Source organism: Lynx canadensis, chromosome F2 (genome assembly GCF_007474595.2).
Source record: "Lynx canadensis isolate LIC74 chromosome F2, mLynCan4.pri.v2, whole genome shotgun sequence".
In the NCBI taxonomy this organism is placed as follows: domain Eukaryota; kingdom Metazoa; phylum Chordata; class Mammalia; order Carnivora; family Felidae; genus Lynx; species Lynx canadensis.
In genome coordinates, this window is record NC_044320.2 from 7,456,325 (window position 1) to 7,469,073 (window position 12,749).

The 12,749-nt window shown below is 52.7% G+C and overlaps 1 long non-coding RNA gene across 1 annotated transcript; it reads right to left on the minus strand.

Moving 5' to 3' along the window:
* Positions 1-5,992: 5,992 nt before the first annotated feature.
* Positions 5,993-9,900, minus strand: LOC115506436. Its single transcript, XR_004343180.1, has 3 exons — positions 9,775-9,900; positions 8,129-8,243; positions 5,993-7,083 (listed from the first exon to the last, which is right to left on the minus strand). It is a non-coding gene; the product is annotated as an uncharacterized LOC115506436 (long non-coding RNA).
* Positions 9,901-12,749: the final 2,849 nt, after the last annotated feature.

Here is a 12,749-nt window from a genome sequence, read left to right on the forward strand (position 1 = left end):
GAGCCAGAGGAGAGTCTGGACGGCTTGCCCAGCAGAGGGGAGGGCCAGGAGAAGATTCCAGAGCCAGAACATGGACCAGGGATTCCAGGGCCCAGGAGCCAAATGCAGGGAGTCAGAGGCCAGACAGTTAGGTGTTGGGCTCCGACGGGCTGCCCGTGTGCCTGTGTCGGTGGACTGCCCGAGAAAGAAGGCCGGATTCAAGAGGCCAGAGACGAAGTTGGACGACCTCCTCACTGTCACACCCAGTGGCCACTTCCAGGGACTGTCCATCCTCAAATGCCACACTGCACTTCCTCCCTGGAAATTCCCCCTCTTCACATCCCTCTAGCTATCTGCTTCTTCCCTGGATTCGGTCTGAAGCTTCTCTCCTCTACTCCCTCGACGTTTCCGTGTCCAGTAAGGCTAATCAGCGGACAAATTGGAACACAGGTCTTCCAACTCCCAATAGCTCTGATCTATATATGTTGTAGTATAGACAACAAGATGCTAACAAATCAAGAGCATTCATTTTTTTTTTTCTTAGTCATCAGACACCTACCGTGGGTCTGGACCTATGACGGGTAGAGTGGTCTTCAAGAAGGTGGATGAGATTAGAAGGTAGCCACAGGATAGACATTTTCCTACCCAGAGACGGGGCGCCCCACCCCTGTGATGGAGAGTCACTTTTAGACCAGAAAGAAGGCCCTTCTCCAAGGTCCTGAGGAGTGTGGGGCATCCAGCCACTGTTCCCACGTGCATCTGAGCTGGAATCCGGACTTTTCTGCAGCTGCCGCATGCTGTGTTGGTAAGAACTATCAGCTTCACCATCAATCCTCAAGCTTGTATGGTCTCTGAATTATTTAATGCTACATTCCAAGAGGCTGTGAATAATGGAAGGGGGTGTAAATAATCTTATCTCTGTCTCTACTTGCAGAGATTGGAAAGGGGCACCCGAAGAGGCTCTATTCTGCTGGAATCTTACACCTGTGCGTGATTAAAAACCAAACCAAATGCCCCCTAGATAACTGCTATTCCCTTGTGGGGGAAAGCAGTGAGCAAGTGTCTCATCATATTTCCCATGTGGAGAGAAGCAATTATATATCAGGCTTCAGGTTCCAGGGCCTCTCGGATAATTACAGCACGGCTTTAGAGTTGTATTGAGCCTGACACATTACCCAACTCTTTCACATGCCTGGGCGACGGGCAGGGCGGCTTTCCTAATTGACAGACAAGGACACTGAGCCCCAGGGAGATTCCCTGGCTTACAAATACAGTTAGAACCGGGGAAGAAACAAGCCTGGATCCGGGCCTGCTGACTTCCTTTCCAGTGTTCTTTTCGCCTTTCCTGGGCATGGTTCGGACGTGCATTTGTCTCCCGGTTGTCACGCAGTGTGAATGAGACCTGCCCACGTGTCAGGTCGTCGCGGGCAAATTTGCATGTGGGCACGGGGAAGGGCTTCCTGTGTCATTTAAGCGCCACACCGCGTATCAGACACTTGACCTACCCGCTCAGATAAACAAGCCCTGGAGGTCAAGGAAAGAGAAAATGTGGAGGCAGAGGGGAGGGAGGGCTTCGTCAGCGAGCAGACCCCAAAGCACTACGGCGTGGTGGAAATAGGCTTTGGACCGGGAATCCAGAAATCTGGGAACCAGCTCTGATTCTGCACCTACACTGGCTGTATGATCCTGGAGGTCTTGTCAACCCTGAGCCTCCAATCTCTAAAGCAATAAAATCGGATAGACGGCAGTTCACCCCACAGGTTTCCTGTGTGGCAGAACTTGGAACTCTGTACATTAGTGGAAACGTTATTCCCACTTATCAGATGATGTCCCCGGGGTCGCCAGGGTGATATGTAAAGATAAATAGTCATCAGGCCTGCAGTAACAGGGGAGAATTTGTGATCTTCCCAGAGGCAAGGAACCAACACAGAGACAGAAATAGAGCTTCTGAAGCCTGATCCATAGGAACGGTCTGTGTCTACCCATTTTAACTATTCCAAGCTCCCTCCCCATTTCCAAATCGCCTGTCCTAAAAACCCACCTCCTTTGAAAAGGATGGAAAAGAACACAGGAAGGACGGCAGGCATACACGCGCGTGCAATCCTCACCCTAATTTCAGACAGTTTATCCTCCAAGGCCTCTCTTGTCCCTGGAGGTCTGATCTCTTATGACAACTGTCGCCCACCCAGGGATCCTTCAAGGACCGTCTCCATCTGTGCCTCAGTGGGCCTCTTGCCCCCCCCCCCACAGCCACCCTCATCGTACACTGACTACCACAATCACATCGACATCAGCCAGGGGCTAGATGAACAGCCTTTTAAGGTGATTAAGGAAAGCAGGTTATTATGGGGAGACTATTCAAAAACTAAGGAGATCCGGTATGACAGAGCTGAAACATCGCCTCGTTGGGAGAACAATCAGGGAAGAACTATTATCCAGAATAGATTCAATTCCCGACACCCCACCGCTCAAGTGTCAAGACCAGAATAGTCCCCCGGGGACCTGATCAATGACTCCACTTCCTCCCAGACACGGTGAAGAAGCATTGGGGGAGGATGATAAAGGATTACACGCGACGTGAGGCTCACTCTGCTTGTCCTCACCTTCCTCCTCTTCTCCCCCCAACATCATTGCACCGTCGAATTGCGATTATGTCTCTGCTACTTCTCTGACTGTCTGGAAGGAAGGCAATGTATCTCATTTTTCTTTATTTTCTCAATAATTTGCTGAGCGTCACCACCCAGGTGGTCTGCAGACATCTTTAAATCAAAGTGTCTGAGAGTGAGTTCCTTACCTGCCCCTCAGATTTGTTCTTCCTCCTAACACCCAACTCGATCGGTGGCCCCACAAACACCCTAATCACCAAGGGAGAAAGTAAGGAGTTACCCTTGACCCCTCCAATCCCTTCATGCCCTACATCCATCAGCCCTAAATCTCCATTTTTTCGCCTTGGTCTTCAATCTGTTCCTGGATATGAGTTGAGTTCTTTTTTTTTTTTTTAATTTTTTTTAAACGTTTTTATTTATTTTTGAGACAGAGAGAGACAGAGCACGAACGGGGGAGGGGCAGAGAGAGAGGGAGACACAGAATCGGAAGCAGGCTCCAGGCTCTGAGCCATCAGCCCAGAGCCCGACGCGGGGCTCGAACTCGCGGACCTCGAGATCGTGACCTGAGCCGAAGTCGGACGCTCAACCGACTGAGCCACCCAGGCGCCCCTGAGTTGAGTTCTTTTTATGCACCATACATTCTAGCCCCTGGGGAGCACGGTGGGCAAAATGGACGCGATGCCTGTCCTCATGGGTTCAAATTAATTTCCAGTCCCATCTCTTACTAGCTTGGGCTAGGTGCTTACCTCTGTGTGGCTCAGGGTCCTCCCCTGAGAAATCGAGACAAAAATAGCACCTACCTCAGAGGATTGTTGTGAACATTACATGTGTGAGTTAATATGTATAAAATACTTAGAACACAGTAAGTGGTCACAGTAAGTGACATGTGTGTTTGCAATCAACAAGTGGCACTAAGGAAGACGGGCTCTTCCCGGATGCCTGGTGACCTGACACGTATCCACATGAACCTGGAAGACAAAGCCTCAAACCGTCGCCAATCTGAGTCTTGGTAGAACACTTCGTGATCCTCCCAGAATATAAGGAGCCACTACAAATCCATCCCTACCCCCTTACCACGTCCCCAGTCAGGAAAGACTTTCTCCTGACCTCTGGAGTTCTGATGAGGTATGACGCTTTCCACACCCCCATCCCCAAGGGTAGAAGAGACTGTAAAACCACACAGCTGCATTCAGCAGGCCCGTCCCACAACTTGTGCTGCATGGTCCTCTGGCCCCGGTGGCTTCGACATTCTCCTTTCGGGGTGTGGGACGAGGACCTGGGGAGCTGGTACCGTTGGGTTGTCTTCCTTCCACTGTCTACGTGCATAACGAACCGGCTCCATCTAAACAGGGATCGCTGTAGCCTTACTGGACAAATCTGTCAGGCCTCAGTCTTGGCCTCGTGCTTAACAAAGAGAAGGAAAGTGTTTGTACAATTAACAGAAGAACAGAGGGACTGACCGTGTCAGAAGGGACCTTAAGAGCCTCTCTGTTGAGGGGCGCCGGGGTGGCTCGGTCGGTTAAGTGTCTGACTCTTGACTTCGGTTCAGGTCACGATCTGGCAGCTCATGAGTTCGAGCCCCACGTTGCACTCTGTGCTGGTAGTGCGGGACCTCGTGGGATTCTCTCTCTCTCTCTCTCTCTCTCTGCCCCTCTCCTACTTGCATCCTCTCTCTATCTCTCAAAATAAGTAAATTAAAAAGGGAAGATGCTCTCTGTTGACTCTCCCCACATTTAATTCATCATCAGCAAATACTGTCATGTATTTCTTTAAAATTATACCATCTGGTTTCTCTGCCGCCACTCTTGTCCTTCTCCTGTCTAGTTTCCTCAGCAGAATCCAGGCAATCTCTGAGATATGCAAAGAGAATCGTGTCATTCCCATTTACTGCTCTTTAAAGACTTCTACTTACAGCAAATAAATGTCATTCTTATGAATGACCTGCAAGGCCCTTCACTGCCTGGCTTCTGCCCACATCAGCCAGGAGAGCCCCTTTCATCATCACACAGGCCTCCTCTAACTCATCAAACACAACAAGATCCTTGGCACCGCAGGGCCTTTGCACTGGCAGCCTTTCCCTCTTTCTCAGATGAAGAGAAGAGAAGACGGCAGAAGACAAAACCCTGAAGGATTCGTACCAGCAGTGGGAGGCCCACAACAAAGGGGGCAGTAGCGAGCAGCTGGAAATGTGGGCCAACAACGGGAAGTGTGATGTGAGGAAGCAGGGCCAAGGGACCCCACGGCCTGATGAGCGGTCACAGGGGATAGGGCTCTGTGAGTGTTCAGCGAGCTGCACACTGTGAGGCCGCTGCCGGCCTGATCCCGGGGGGCGGGGGTCCCGGAGAGCGATGGGGGTTGAGGCCGGTGGGGATGCCGAGTGGGGGGTCCCTGAGAACGAGGGACCGGCTGACAATGAGGAAGAACTAGGAAACACGGCAGAGTGAAGTTGTGAGAAGCAGGTTCCAGAAAACAAGCAGAGGGAGGAGCCCTTGAGGAGAGGTACATGCTCTAGAAACGGGAGCACAGGAGAGAGGAGAGAGGGTGCCCTTACGCGCCCTTCCTGGCCCCGGCCTCAAATGCACTGTGCGCTGCTCATAAGGCAATCTGATGTGCCATCCTGACCTTCTCCTCTGCAGGCTTTGCGTTGGCTCTTCTCTGTCGAGAATGTGCTTGGGGCGCCTGGGGGGCTCAGTCGGTGAAGCGTCCAACTTCGCCTCAGCTCGTGATCCCGCGGTTCGTGAGTTCCAGCCCCGTGTCTGGCTCCGTGCTGACAGCTCAGAGCCTGGACCCTGCTTGGGATTCTGCGTCTCCCCCTCTCTCTGCCCCTCCCCTGCTCACTCTGTCTCTCAAAAATAAACAAACATCAAAAAAGTTTTTAAAAAGAACGTTCTTCCTTCTCTCCTTGCCTGCTACTTCCTAGTGACTTCCTGTGCACACTTTGAGGACCCTCGTCCCCCACACCCCGTGCGATATATTTCTCCTCTTAGTTCCCCAAAACTTATTGCACACAACTCTATCAGTGCTGTTGTGAACCCATTTTATATTTACAATCTCAGCTCTCTGCTTCCGTCATGGCAGCGCGAACTGTCCGTGGGTACGATGGCAATCCTGTTGACGTCCCCATTCCCAGGGAGGTCTGACAGACACAGCGTTGACCCGTGGTAAACACGTGCTGGACGATGGGAATCAGCGGCCCTGCATCGAGTCATAGCCTTGCAATTGTTTTATCTGCATAGGGTTTTTATTTTTTTAATGTTTATTTATTTTTGAGAGAGAGAGAGAGAATGGGGAGGGGCAGAGAGAGAAGGAGACACAAAATCCAAAGTAGGTTCCAGGCTCTGAACTGTCAGCACAGAGCCTGACGCGGGGCTTGAACTCACAAACCGCAAGATCATTACCTGAACCTAAGTCAGACGCTCAACCGACTGAGCCACCCGGTGCCCCGGTCTGCAGAGTTTTAAGCAAATTAGCTCATCTCTCCAAACCCCAGTTACTTATGGTGTATGTAAGGAGACCAAGCCCAATTGGATATGGAAGGAATTAGTGGGAATATTGAATATGATAGTGCTTTGGAAAATTAAAAAAACCTGATTAAAATGCTGTGTGTTATCATCCATCTGTCCTAGGGGGAGCTGGTCCTTTAAACCGAATTGGTTCCAACAGGAATATGCACAGTGCTAATTTGGTTTCGGTCTTGGGTTATTGAGAAAATGGAGAGGTATGATGGAATGAGGCCCGAAGTTGCGCTCAAGTTCCTGAATAGACTCGGGGCTCGAAGCCCATCGCTCCATTCATCAGTTTGTTTCCTTATAAATACTTGCTGAGCACCCACGATGCATTGGGCGCCAAGGATGCAAAAGTGGGGAGTTCTGGTTCCCACCTGGAGGGAAAGAGGCTTGCAAATCAGGGGTGAGGGTTCAATACCTCACAGTGACCGCTGCGGTCCAGGCGGGGAGAGGAGGGCAGCAGCATGTGGAAGGAGCAAGAGGCATTCCGGGAGGCCTCCCAAGGGAAGCGGGACACATCTGAGCTGTGGTTTGGAGGGTAGGCGGGACTTGTCAGAGCCAGGGGAGGGAGCACCGGTGGGCAAAGGCTACAAGTGTGTGGGGACAGGCTTGAAGGAAGTCCCACCACCCCCACCTCCTGGCGCTCATGCCTTCATGTAATATCCTCCCCCTTGAATACAGGCGGGACCTCTTCCTACCAACGAAACATGGCAAAGGGGATGGATGCCACTGTGACGGTGTTACATCACATAGAACTCTGTCTTGCCAGCAGATTCCCCTGTAGGGTGTTGTTCTCCTTGCTGACTTCAAACCAGCCAGCTACTGTGACTCCTGCCGTTTCAAGAAAATGAACTCTGTCAACAACTCTGAGAGCTTGGAAGTAGATCTTTCTCCAGTCAGACCTTCAGATGAGAGTGCAGCCCAGTCGGCCCGTGGATTGCAGCCTGGTGAGATCCTGAAGCAGAGTACCGGCCAAGCTGTGCCCCAGCCTCCTGAGCCATTAGAAACCATGAAGATAAAAAAAACATCTGTGGTTTACAGCTGCCAAATGTGTGCTCATTTGTTGTGCAATTAAAAACCAATATAAAGTGTGAGGCAACCCACTTGTAAGCTCAGAAAGGACACGGCCCTCTTCGAAGCCTTGGTTTTCCCAGGCGTAAAGCTAGAACTAGAACAAGATCAGACACACACACACACATACACACACACACCCCTCCTGGTTGGGAGACCCCAGCGGGGTATCAGAAGCAAAAGCATTTGCAAATTGCCAGATGCCATCAAGTTGCTGGCTGATAGCATCATCCCATTGCCTTCCATACACACTTAACCACAAAGTTCCCAGAGTCAGTATCACCCCTATTTAGAAAGAGTGATACATTGAAAACCAATCAAGGTATTTCCAGGTCTCCCCGGAGCAATGTGCTTCTTGTCTCTGAGCTTTGGACAGACTGCCTCTTCTACAATAACCCTCTCTCTCTCCTCCTGCCCCAAGCCCCGCACCTGTCTGTGTCCTGATTCTCATGCTCTTGCTGCTTAGATGCCACTTCCCCCAGGCTCCCTTCCAGGGCAGGGGGACACCCTCGCCTGTCCTCTGTGCTCCCACGGTGCCCTGTATGACCCTCAGAACTTTCTTCACTAGCAGCTCCCACTTACTTTCGTGGTCTCTTAATCCACAGCCCCAGGAACTAGCAGCCACTTAAAGGCAGGAGTTGAATCTTACTCCGTTTCGTTTCCCCAATATCTTCCACAATGCCCAGTGTGTAGTCAGGTGATACAGTACATGTACATAAAATATTAGAATATCTGTTGTGTATATCTATATATGGTGGAGGCCACTTCCCAACCTAGAAAAATGGTCCTGATATGAATAGTACAGAAGAGACTCCACCAACATATCCCCCAAGGGAAGTTTATCCATTTATAATTTTATGCCATTTAAGAAGAGGATGTGCGGGGGCTTGTTTAAGCCCTTCTTTTAAGAAACAAAACAAAACGAAAAAAAAAAAAAACCCATTGGATAGTATGTGGTGTTCTTACAGGTATAGACAGCCGTGCGGCTGCGAGCCCCTCAGGAGCTGCCAGGGAGACTTGGCTGCTGCCTGACTCGTCTTCTCTTCTGACTTGTCAACTCAACTGCTTTTAAGCAGGCTTCCTGAGAGGTGGGAGGAAGAGGAAGCAGATTTGCCAGGGTCTAAACTCAGAAAAGAAAGCCTGAATTAGCCAGAGCCTGGGCCGTTCCCACCGCCTCCGGGAAGGCACACAGGAGACACACACAGGTGGAGGCGAGGAGGAGGAGGAGGAGGAGGAGGAGGAGGAGGAGGAGGAGGAATGCAAACCCCACATCGGAGCACCAGGGAGGGGGCCCGGTGGGGCTGAAGACAGAGCAGAGGGTGATCATTCTCCTGATACACTGCCAGGGGCTCCCTCAGGGTGAAGCCCAGAGGCTCCCAGAGCAGGTGAGCCTTTGGTACCATCCCAGTCTGGACTGGAACCCAGGCTCCACCCTCCTCCAGCGGTAGGACCCCAGGCTGCGAACCTCGCAGAAAGCCAGTTTCCCATCTAGAGACGGCAATGGCCGTCTCAGCCTCGCAAGGTCGTTGAGACAATTAAACGAGCTCAAGGGTGCCCCAAGCCTGGCCCAGAACAGATGATTTTAAGCGTCGGTTCCACGTCTCCCCAGCCACTTGCCCTCGGCACAGCGGCCCCCTGAATCCAAAAGGAAATGCACTGGAAGAAAACAAGACACTGCCTATGATAGCATTCTGAGGTGAGTAAAACTCCAGTGTGTCAGGTGTAATCACCATTATTACCACGGGAGGAAACAGGATGGAAAACAGCAGGTATTACCGGGAAGGAAATTGCAGAGCCCGCTGGGTCAGTGCTTGTGCGGGCACACGGCTCACTCACACGTGTCATTTCATCGGACCCCCAGCACTACCGGTATTTCCTTTACTGTACAAAGGGGGAAACTGAGGCTCTACCATGGCACTGGCTTCCCCAGGGAGCCCCCGCTGGGACTTGGGGAGATTGGAAATGAACTCCATGTTCCCAGAATTGTGTGCTGTTTGCACCCAAAGACGGACACCCCCCACCACCACCACGAAGCCCCCTTATACCCTCCCTGCACTCTACAGTCGTTTCTAAATGATTAGAACAGGGGCGCCTGGGTGGCTTGGTCGGTTAAGCGTCTGACTTCGGCTCAGGTCATGATCTCACGGATTTGTGGGTTCGAGCCCCACGTCGGGCTCTGTGCTGACAGCTCGGAGCCTGGAGCCTGCTTCCAATTCCGTGTCTCCCTCTCTCTCTACCCCTCCCTCCACTTGCGCCCTGTCTCTCCCAAAAATAAATAAAGATAAACATTAAATAAGTAAATGATTCAAAAAATTCCAGTTGCACAGAAAATGAACTCAACCCAAGCGAGGTACACGGAAAGGGTGTTCACGGGCCCCTATGCCCGGAAGGTGCAGGGCTGGCTCGGGCTTTGGGGATGAGTGGACCCAGGCGGATCAGTCAGGTGGAAGATACAGGGGTCACGGACTACTACAGGTCCTTCTCCCCCAGCCCCCCTGCCGTCAGCACCAAAGCGCGTACTTCCCCGAACCCTCCATTTTGGACAAAAGCGAGCGTTTACACCTCTGAGAATTGCCGCAGAGGAAGCCAACCTCGGGGCACACCCATCCCACCTGGGTCTCCCTCCAGACGTCGGTTCTCTGTCCTCCAGATCCTCCTGTGGCCCCTTCCCGGCCAAAGTCCTGTAGAGCTGATGCGGCCCGGGGTCTGACGGGGGCACCTCCGCGTCTTTGTCTGTTTTTTGGCTTGAAGTGCAAATGTTAGAAGCTGTTAGTGTTTGAGAGTTGTCTGCTGCTTTTCTCTATTTTTAGAGTGAACACGACCAACTTGGATAAACCATGTCAGTGGCCGTTTGAATTACATGCACACAGAACAAGTAGGAACCACATTCGGGGAAGGGCACACGGGGGCTTTTTACCTTAATGAAAGCCGCCATGGTCCTCTAGGGACACGGGAACATTGACCTAAGGACCTAAGAGCCTCTTGAGAAGAAAATGACTTAGACCCCAACCCCTAACCCTCTGTCTGGACACTGAGGGAACCAAGTGACGGCAGCCAGCAAGGGGGCCTATGAACAGGCCCCCGTCCCCGAGGCGGCCGGCCCCGGGTGGGTTCTCTGCCTGGCCCCCCAAAGGGCACACACGTCGGGACTCAGTTCCTCTGAAGGCCTGATTTTCTTCAGTTCAGGGGAGAGGGATAGGAAGACCAGCTGTGGCCTCAGTTAGAAGCTATATTCCCAGATCAGTTTAACGGATGCTAGAAACTATTTCCAAAATTATACAGGGTTTGCCTAAAGTCACAGAGTTGTACTTTGTCTTTCGACCTCTGGTTTCCGTGGGTACACGGAGTCAGAACCCCAACCGCGGAGACAAGTGAAGACACACATTGCACGGTGCCTCAGTGTTCCAGCCTTGGCCTCCGTTTTGCTCTGTCTCGTGCTTCCCCCTGGGCTGGGGGCAATAAGGACAGAACCCACAAAACCCCAAGGAGGAATAATCCCCTCCCAGGGAGCCGGCGGACCTAACCGACAACCTCACTTCTCGTAGCTACACCCAAGGTGTCTCTTCATGAAGCCCGGTGCTGAGGATAAAGCAGATTGAGAGAAACTAAACAGCTAGTCCAAGGTTGCCCAGACTCAGTCGCCCCGAGCCTCAGGCCAGGTCCAGAGCCCGGGTGGCTTCTGACGTGTGATACCTGCCTCTAACTTGCTCTCTCTCTCAGCTGATGCACAGTGAAAGGACAGGGAGTGCCTTTACAAAATGTTGGGGTGTGTGACATTTCAAGAAATTGTGACATTTGCCGAACCATTCAGGAAATCAAATTTACGAAGCTGCTCTTAGCAATATTCTCCTGGGGTCTTCTGGGCCCCTCCCTTCAAGCTAAATTGAGAGTCCCTGCGGTGAATTCGCCCCGGGCTGGGCCTACCCGCCTGAGACCCCAGCCCCCTCTCCGGGCCTCCCCACGCAGATGGTCAGCTCCCCCCCCAACACCCGCCAAGACAAGTACCTTTATATCATCCCGGTCCTTGCCATCTGGCCTCTGCCACTCTCTCTGTCCACTTCTCTCCCCCTCCTCCGTCGTCGTGCCCCTCTGCAAATCCTCTCCATGCACACCCACAAACTCAGTCCCTGTTTTATAGGTCAAAGCTAGTTCCCTCCAAGGAGGGGGAGAAACCCCGCCCTGAAAAAATAGATACGTTTGCACCAGCATCATTAGGTGATGGTAGCTTTCCCTTAGCCCCTAAAATCCCTTTTCCTTCTCTGTGCGGAGGGAATGTTCCCTGAAGGGCAAAGACACCTGCTGGGTCTCAAGTAATGAGAGAGTAGAAAGGCCCTAACCCTTCCTCCTGGGGCTCTCCTGATCTGCTCGGCCCTGCCCCTGGGTATCTGGACCTACACACAGTCCTCCGGATGCGGAGCACGGCCTCTTCCAGTCCTTCCCTGGGCCCCCCTGCTCGTGCTGGGCTCCCCCCGCCAGCGCAGCACGGGCTCTGCCTCCTGCACACCCCAGAGGCAGGACGCTCACCCGGGGCAGGGGAGCCAGGGTGGGCGCGTCCTGCACTAACTGATGGGCTCCCTGCAAAGGTCAGCTGGCTGTTACAGCCGCTGATGCCCACAGCTGGCCGACCCCCCAGGGAATCCCCCTCTCAGAACTCGGCAGCCTTCTCGGGAAGGCGTGTGCTTCACAGATGCGACCCGGGCGAGGCCATCTGTCACACTCACTGCGTCCCATCCAGGCCCTCTCTCCTTTGCCCTGAATGATTTTTTTTCCCCCCACTTTGATTGGGCCTAAGGACACGTCAGGTGTAGACAAGAACAGGACTCCCGGGATCACGGTCTTCTCTGGCTCATCGGTGTGCTGACAGCCGACCGGGCCCAGCCCAGACCCGAGTCCCCCCGTGTCATGGAAAAGCACAGACATAAAGAGGGACTTGAGCTGCACGCTCAACCCCAGCTCTTCTGGCCACGTGACTTGAGCCAGTGTCTGCATTTCCTTTCTCCCATACTGTGCACCTCTCTGAGTCTGCTCCAAATCAGAATACACCCCCTTCACCCAGACGTTCCCCCCGGAAATGGTCACAAACATCACAGGAAGGATGTCTTTTGCTTGGAACACATTAATACCTAACATTTAAACAATGGCTCGTATGGCTCTTAATCTGACTTAATACTCATGGCAGCCCCAGGAGGTGAATGTGTCTGTCCCCATTTGACAGATAAGGGACTGAGGCTCAGATTAAAAACTGGCCCAAGGTCTATTCCGGAGGGAGAGGGCCAAGGCTCAGACACTGACCTCGACCTTCCAGGTGCAGCTGTCCTTGAATTGTCACCTCACACCTGCAAGGGGAGTGGGGCACGTCTCTCCCAGTTTTCTGACCCCCCCCCCAGGAGGGGGTCCGCCCAGATCTCCTTCCGGTGCCCCTCCCCCTTCCCTGGCTTCTTGTGCTTTTTGATTTCAACCTCAAACCTGAAACTGTTCACTGAGGACCCTGCTCAGTGTGCTGGAGAACGTTACCCAGAGCGCAAGGACGACGGCAAGTGCCTGAGTGCGTGCCTCCCCGCAGGTGGCCCTCAGCCAGGATGGGGGG